Source organism: Pan paniscus, chromosome 17 (assembly GCF_029289425.2).
Source record: "Pan paniscus chromosome 17, NHGRI_mPanPan1-v2.0_pri, whole genome shotgun sequence".
Classification (NCBI taxonomy): Eukaryota; Metazoa; Chordata; class Mammalia; order Primates; family Hominidae; genus Pan; species Pan paniscus.
The window spans coordinates 83,228,362-83,237,678 of record NC_073266.2 but is presented as its reverse complement, the minus strand read 5'-3'; positions in this window follow the sequence as shown (position 1 = coordinate 83,237,678).

Genomic DNA, 9,317 nt, shown 5'->3' with positions numbered 1-9,317 from the left:
CAAGGAAGACAAGTACAAAATAAATTAGCAGGTTAATACTATTGCTGCCAATTTTGATGTTTAGGGTTAGGTGTAAGTGCCAGCATTCCTTCTGGGACTTTTCCTGCTTTGGAGGGCCCACTGGAGTTGTTCCCGTATCAGTGATAGCTTTCTAATAAGGCTTGAAATATAATTAGACTCTACAATCATAACTTTTTGGAGTTGGTAAATCCATTGCACATCATATAATTCAATCTTCTCATTTTACAAGTGAGAAAAATAAGTCCCCAAGATATTAGGTGACTCAAAGATCTTTCAGCTTGTTTAATGTCAAAGCCTGTCCTCGAACCCATATCTGCTGACTGCAGGCCCAGAGCTCTTTCCTGAATACCTCATTGCCTCCCTTAACTGCTGGCAGATTTAGCTCTTCCAGATCTCCGCCAGCACACGAAGCCTTTGTAAGCTACCTTTATTTCTTCCACTTCTCCCCCATTGTTCCTCTCCAGGCACATTTCTCCTAGTAACCTGCAGAACAAGGATAAATATAAAAAGCCGTAAATCCTTGTCTAAATTGGCCTCCAGGATATATATATATATATATATCTTCCTTCTCCCCATATATCTATATTCTTTTCTTTCAGTCAGTTCTCCAAGCCAGCTGGTGTGATTTGATGGAGAGAGCACTGAGCTAGTTTCCTACCCCCTTAGCCTCTGTGCTTTATTAGGCATGTCATTATTGTTATTTTAAGTATCCACTAATTCCTCTGTACCACAGGGTTAGTAATAATATCTGTTATCTCCTAGGATTCCAGAAAGAATCAAATAGAGGTATGAAAGCACTTTGTAAACTGTAGAGCACTGAGCAAGTATAAAATATCTATATTTTCTTACTTTTAATTTTATAGTCATACTAAATGCATCCTGGAACCACCCCTCTGTCACTAATTTTCAAGCTAATCTTGGGAAAACTGTATTTCTTCACTTTGCTGCTTTCACATCTGCTAATGGGAATAAACCTTGTATTGTGGAATTATAGGGATTGGACTTAGGGAATATGTATCTCTTAGGGCAGACTAGGTACATTGTTCTGTACGTGGGATTTGCATTCTTATTTTATGTTATTACCTTGATCTTTATTATTATTGCTACTATTGGTATTTCTCACAAAGCCTCATTTATTTTCTTGTTTTCTCTACCCACATCTTGATACCCATAGCGTTTCCATGATATATCTAGACTGGCCAATTTGTTTTAGAGTTGTGTCATCTTGATTCATAAAGTTGTTAGTGAACCATTCTCTAACATTACTCAGAGGCCACAAATGAGGCTGAGGAATAATCATACTAAGATGGTGCTTTATCCATTCAGTTGCAATAGAATAGTGGAAACATTGACTACAGCACGTTTTATTGCTGAATGCAATTTTCAGCTATTTTGCAACACTTTTATAACATATGTAAAATGAGGTTGTATATGGAAAAGTTGAATATCTTATGTACTCACTGTGTAGATTGTTATGAATAAATCTCTAAGCTATAACAAATAAATACAAAATAAAGTCAAGGACTTTATTCTAAAAATGCTTCATCTTAAAACTGACAATAAAAAACGAAAAGGAAATTTCTTGGCAATAATTCTTGGCAATAAACAAATGAAAAGGAAAATTGAAAAGGAAAAGAAAAATACCATTTAATATTGATTTCTTTCCTTTTTCCAAATTGTGTACTTCAATATCTCTGCACCTATCTTCTCACATTTGTAAGGAAGAGGAGTCCTGCTTCACAGACAAAGAGAGAAAAACAAAAACAAAACCACTCAATACATCCAGACACATCACTAAATGTTTTAATTTAATTTAATGTTGAAATGTTTGTGATAGTATCATTTTCAGTTGGCATTTCCACATTTGTTACTAACATACATGAAGATTAGGAGTCTTTCATATGTAAAACTATTTTTAAAGCAACATTTTTTTTTTCAGAAAGTCTGTGAGAATCAGACTTATTGCACTGGATTTTTAGGCAGTGACTCTCTTTAAAAACTGCTACATTATACTATATTTCACCTGAATAGAACACTTGTATAATGTACTTATTTAAATGCATCAGAGATACAAGCATTTTTCTCAATCTAAAGAAAATCAGACTAGGCACAAATTCTGCAAGAAATCTAAAGGTAGAAAATGGCTCATCTGTTCTGAAACACTAACACTCACTCTTTCCCTCTTTAGACACTCCAACTAAGGGCTAATTCCCACTCATTCTCTGTAAGTGATTATAGATACTGAATGGCCACAATTATGTTGCTGCATATGAATGTAGTGTTTGATGAATGTAACTACAACAATCACAAAGCAATAGAACTAAGAAGAAAAATGCAATAAACTATCATTTTTTAAATTGCCACACTGAAGCAAAATTATACATGCTAAGAAAGACAAACACTCAGCAGATAAGATCTATTTGAGACAAAATTTTATTATACATGACAATAACTTGGTATTTTACTTTCTATTATACAAATTAATGATTGTGCTTAGTTCTCGTACTGTGTGTGAGAGAGCAATCCTAACATGTGCAAAGATATGTGCAATTAATAAAAATACTATAAAGGAGGTATGCTAGATAATAAAAATTCAGACCTTCCTTAGAATCTGAATTTAAGTCTTCCAATTTGTTTTCAAACATGAACTAGGGAAACACTTTTAGCTTATTGTTATACTCGTCAATTAGGTCAGTGTCCTCTTACAAAGGATGCACTTTTGCCCCCCCCAGTGGCCGCCTCACAAATAGCCACCATTCCCCTGAGTAAGGTAATTCCTTTCCCCGGTGGGTTTTGGTACTAGAAACGCAAGGGAATACGCTGTCCCTGTGGCTCAATGTGTACATGAAGCTATCATTTCATCAGCGCTGCTGCCATCTGTACTGAGCTGTGGAGCAAACTCACAAGAATGCCAGCCACTTCGGGACTTCTACCAAATGCTTCATTATGCAAGATCTACAAAGTCAACTATGCTTTCATCCAAAACACCAAAAGAAAGAGCAAACGCACATCTATGGTAATGAGATTGAGTTGGTGAGAGGAAGAGAAAGGAGGCAAAGTAATTTCATGACAGAGAGTACAGATCCAGGAGGTTTCACTCTATTCTAATTATATAAATTTGAGCAACTCATTTGTATTGTACTTGCTTATAGGTTACTGTAAAAGGAGGAGAGTAAAATTTAAGTAAAATCAAGCAACTGGAAAAAGGTAAAGTCTCTACAAAAATTGCAAGAAAATATTTAATATTTTTATTCTACAGGTCATATAATATTTTTCTGTTTGTGTCTCATGCATACACATATGCATGCACAAACTGAAAGTCACAATTTTACTATCAATACAAAACTATAGCAAAATTAAGATTAAATTAAATGGCATTGACGAAATTACCTTGTCAAGGATTTGGGAGATGTGTAAGAAGTTTTGCTAGAAGGTAGCTAGATAAGTGACTCGAAAGAATGATTGCTTTATTATTATAAGAGATTGTTGGCGGGGCGCGGTGGCTCACGCCTGTAATCCCAGCACTTTGGGAGGCCGAGGTGGGCGGATCACGAGGTCAGGAGATCGAGACCACGGTGAAACCCCGTCTCTACTAAAAATACAAAAAAATTAGCGGGGCGTGGTGGCGGGCGCCTGTAGTCCCAGCTACTCCGGAGGTTGAGGCAGGAGAACGGTGTGAACCCTGGAGGCGGAGCTTGCAGTGAGCCGAGATCGCGCCACTGCACTCCAGCCTGGGCAACAGCGAGAGACTCCGTCTCAAAAAAAAAAAAAAAAAAAAAAAAAGGAGATTGTTTCTCTTACTGCTCCCATCACACTATCTAAATTTAGAAATTCCTAAACAAACTGAATAATTTTATAAAAATATTTTTCAGATTCTAAATAGTAATATTAGTATAAAAACAATGCCACCATTGAAACCACATCAGCAAACTGAAAAAGTAAAGAAAGAAACTTGCTGGTTAACTGTCAAGGATACCAGCAGGAGGTCTACAAGATGTGAAATTCTCCCCCAGAGGTGGATGAATATAAGCCTCTCACTTGCTAGCCTGCCAAATCCTCTGACCACATGAACACTTTGATGATTTCCTAGTCTTACCAGAAGATATGCTGTTTCCTTTTAAATACAACTTTAAATATTTTGCTCTAATATTGTGTGCATTCAACTAATCATTTATACATGCTTCCAAGTGATTCCTTGTACTCTTAACTTCTGTCATGGTTCTAACTAGTGGAAAGACATTTCCCATGCCCTGTAAAGAATGGCAGCGTATTGAGACAAACAGTAATTAAAACAATACTGTTAGAAAACACACTCCACAGAGTGGTAGCGGGCTTGAGCAAGGGGCTCAAGAGTGCTGGTTACAGAATTTTCTGGGGTTTAAATACCCTCTACAGGTTTCTCACTGGTTACTTCGTTACAACATATGTAAATTAAGACTTGGCTTGCAACCAGTCTGATTGGTTGTGGAAGGAAACTAATGAGAGCTGAAGTGAAGTTACAAAGTTACACCCTATATAAATGAAGATGGCTCATGACCAATCTGATTGGTTCTGGGAGGGGACCAATCAGAGGTACTTTCCATTTGTTATCTGGGAAGCAGTGCAAAGGGAGTAGCCTCTGATCCTCTTGTTACTTGGATGTGGACAGGTGGGGTTTTCCTTTTGATTCAGTTCTAGGAAGTCAGCACAAATTAGCCTTAGGTTTCCTTCCTGCAGACCCTATTCTCCTGCCTCAAAATGATGAGACAGGGATGGAGATAAGCCAAAGTTTTGTAGGAAAACAGAAGAAAAGAATCTATCCCAAAATAGGTGTATCTGTGATTGTTTCCTTAAACAACAACAAAAAGTGTCATTCCTATGAGTCCTGGAAAATGAGAATAACTCTAGATAGAATCTAGGTCATCTATGTCTTTTATAAATGTCTTCTTGTCTTTTTGGTAAAATTGTTTCCAGATAGATGTCTGGCTCCTAAACTGTGACTTGAAGTCTCCCGGAGTCTCTGAGATGTTGTTCAGGGTCTGCTAGATCCTCCCTTTTCGACTACATAGGTGTGTAAGTTTGTATTTTCTTCATATTCTTCAAACCAAACATTGTATCTTACCCAACTGAATGCAGACCCAAATATGAGAATCCTACTTTGTTATTAAGCTAGACATTAGATTTGCAAAAGTGTTAAACAGCAACAAACATCGTTGCTTTTTTCCAAAAATATTACTTTACCTAAAATATTTATATCCTCAGTAGTTTTTAAAAATAAAAAAGGTCCTTGTCCTTATGAGCTTATTATCTAGTATAAAATATTTTAATGACTCACGTGACTTTATATTATATTATTAATTCTTTTAGAAGTCATAATCTAGAAATTCAGAATTTCACAGAAAAGAATTTATTTTTGTTTCATTTGGAATATTACATTAGAAGTCTGAATTTGTTCATTACCTTTACAGGTCTATTTCTACAAATCAAAGATTTCTAGCGTGGATGCATCTAATTTCTGATTTCCTGGTTTGTTGTTATTGTTGTTTTGTTTGTTTATTTTTTATTTTTGTGTATATGCAGAATTTTGAACAACTTTTATGGGGCTATATATATATCATTATTTATACATAAATAATTTATATTATTTATATATTTATAAATGTGTAAATAAATTTTCTATTTTATATATAAATATATATTTTATTTATATATTATATATAATATATAAATATATAAATATATATAATATAAATTTATTTATATATTTATAAATATTAAATTATTTATATATAATGTATAAATAATGATATTAAGTTGCATACTTGATAGTTGTATATATGTGTATGTATGTAGTTATTTTAACCATCATAAGTATGCAATTTAATATCATTATTTGCATTCACAATATCGTGCAACTGTCATCACTATCTATTTTCAAAACTCTATTAACTGCCCAAACAGAATCTCTGTAACCATTACAAAATTACTCTACATTCCTCCCTTTGCCAGTACCTGATTCCTCTAATTTACTTTCAGCCCTTATGAATTTGGCTATTTCATATAAATGGAATCATACAATATTTGTCCTTTGTGTCTGGATAATTTCATTTAGCCAAATGTTTTCAAAGTCCGTCCATGGTGTAGCATTTATCAGAATTTCATTCGTTTTTAAAGCTGAATAATATTCCATTGAAAATACATACCACTTTTTGTTTATCCATTCATTTGTTGTTGAGCTCCCAGGTTGTTTCTACCTTTTGACTATTGTAAATAATTCTCCGATGAACATTGTTGTACAAGTAACTGTTTGAGTCTCTGTTTCTAATTCTTTTGGATATATGCCTAGAAATGAAATTGCTAGGTCATATGGTAATTCTATCTTTAGTTTCCTGAGGAACTGCCAAGCTATTTTTTACAGTAGTTGCATCATTTTTCATTCGCACCAGCAATGTATGAGGGTTCCGATTTCTCCAGATCTTTGCCCACACCGGTCCCCTACTCCTTTGGTGTTGCTGTTGTTATAACCATTCTAGAAAAGGCATGAAGGGATATCTTCTGGTTCTGATTTGCATTTCCCTAGGACTAATGGTGTTGAGAATCTTTTCATGTGCTTAGTGGCTATTGATGTGTATATTCTCTAGAGAAAAGCCTTTGCCTATTTTTTAATTGGGTTACTATTTCTTTGTAGACAAATTCTAGGAGTTCTTTGTCTATTCTGGATATTAAACCCTTATCAGATAAATGATTTGCAAATATTTTCTCCGACCATACAGGTTTTCCTTTCACTTTCTTAATAATGTTCTTTGATCATGAAAGTTTTTAATATTAACTCAAATTTATCTTGTTGTTTTTCTCTCTTTGCTCACACATTTGATGGCACACCTAAGATTCTATTGTCAAAGTCAAGGTCATGAAGATTTGCTCCTTTGTTTTCCTTGAAGAGTTATGATTTTAGGTCTGATATTTAGGTCATTGATCCATTTTGAGGATATCAAGTTGTATGATAGTGGGAGCCATTTTATTATACATGGTATGGTATGACCATGGTTTGAAAGAGATATCCAACATAATCTTTTGCATGTGGAATCTAGTTGTCTCAGCCACATTTTTGAAGACACTGTTTGTCTTAGTCTACTTTCTGCTGCTGTAATAAAATACCACAGATAGGGTAATTTATAAATAGCAGATGTTTATGTGGCTCACATTTCTGGATGTTGGGAAGTCCAAGAGCATGGCACTGGCAGATGGTAAGGGCATTCTTGTGCATTATCCCATGGGGCATAGGTAGGCAGGGACGTGAGACAGAGATATACAATGGGACCAAATAATCTATCCTTTCTTCAGGAGCCCACTTCTGCAATTACTAACCCATTTCTGAGATAATAGCATTATCACTTTATGAGAGAAGAGTACTCATAACCCATCCAGCTTTTAAGGGTCTTGCCTCTGAATACCATTACAATGGCAATTAAATTTCTATATGAGTTCTTCTTCCATTTAATGGAGAAGGAACTTTGGGCCTTTGCTAATAATAAGTTGGCCATAAATATAAGGTTTTATTTATTGACTTTCAATTTTATTTCCTTGGTCTATATGTCTTTCCTTATGCCGATACCTTACTGTTTTGGTAACTGTAGTTTGTACTAGGTTTTGAAATTGAAAAATATAAGAACTATGACTTATTCTTCTTTTTAAATATTAGATTTGCTACTTGGGTCCCTTTGCAATTTCATATGGATTAAAACATCAGATTTTTAATTTATGCAAAAAAGGATGTTGGTATATTGATAGGTTTGGGGTTGAGTATATATATATATAGATCATTTTGGGTAGTATTGACATCTTAACAATATTAAGTTTTCTAATTGAGAAAACAGGATACATTTCTTTTTTAAATAAAATGTCTTTAAATTCTTTCACCATTTTTCTTGTAGTTTTCAGGGTACAAATCTTTCATATCTTTGACTAAATATATTCTTAAGTATTTTATTATTTTAGATGCTGCTATAAGTGGCATTGTTTTCTTAATTTCCTTTTTGATTTGCTGATTTCCAGTGTATAAATACGCATTTGATTTTTGGGTATAGATTTTCTATCCTGCATTGTTTCTGCTTTGGTTTATTAGCTCTAAATGGTTATTTATTTATTTTTTTATTACTTTTAGTGTAATCTTTAGGGTTTTTCATGTATAAGATGATTATATCTGCACACAGAGAAAATTTTAGTCCTTTCCAATTTGAATGCTGTTTGTTAATTAGTTAATTTACTTAGTTTTGGCTAAGTGCCCTTTCTAGGACTTCCAATGCTATGTTAATTGAAGCAGTGAAAGCGGACATTCTTGTCCTATTTCTGAAAATTTTTCATTCCTCCCACGTGGAGTATGCTATTATCTGTGGATTTTTTATATATGGCCTTTATCATAATGAGGAAGTTTCTTTCTATTCCTAGGTTGGGTATTTTTTTTTATATTGAAAGAATGTTCACTTTTGTCAAATGTTTTTTTTTCTGTTCAATTGAGATTATTGTGCATTTTTTTATTCCATTAATATTATGTATTCCATTAATTGATTTTTGCTTTTGAAACTCAATTGCATTTTTGGGATAAATCCCGCATAGTCATGATTTATAATCCTTTTAATATGCTATTGAATTCAATTTGTTAATATTTCTTTGAGGCTTTTTAAAATCTCTATGCACAAGGGAAATCGACCTGTGGTTTTCTTTTCTGGTGATGTCTTTATCTCACTTTTGTATCTGAGTAATGCTGGCCTCTTAGAATGATTCAGGAACTGTATCCTCCTTTTCAATTTTATAGAAAACCTTGAGAAGAATTGGTGGTACTTGTTTTTTAAATATTTGGTAGAATTCACTGGCAAAGCCACTGGTTCTTTTTCTTGTTTTTGATTACTGTTTGTTACTGTTGATTACTGTTTGATTACTTGTTTGTTTCTTGTTTTTGATTACTGTTTCAATGTCTTGTTACAAAATGGTTGAAAATTTCTGTTCTTTCTTGAGTCAATTTAGGTAATATGTGTGTTCCCAAAAGATTGCCTATTTATTCTCGGTTTTATAATTTGGTAGTATAAAATTGTTCATAGTATTATTTTACAATCCTTTTCATTTCTGTAAAGTTGGTAGTATAGTCAACAGTTTTATTTCTGATTTTATTTATTTTGGTCAGTCTAGCTAAAGAGTTGCCAATTTTGTTGATGTTTTCAAAGACCCTACATCTAGTTTTGTTGACTGTCTTTATTGTTTTATTACTCTCTTTTTTATTTATCTCCACTCTAATATTTATTATCTCCTTCCTTCTTCTA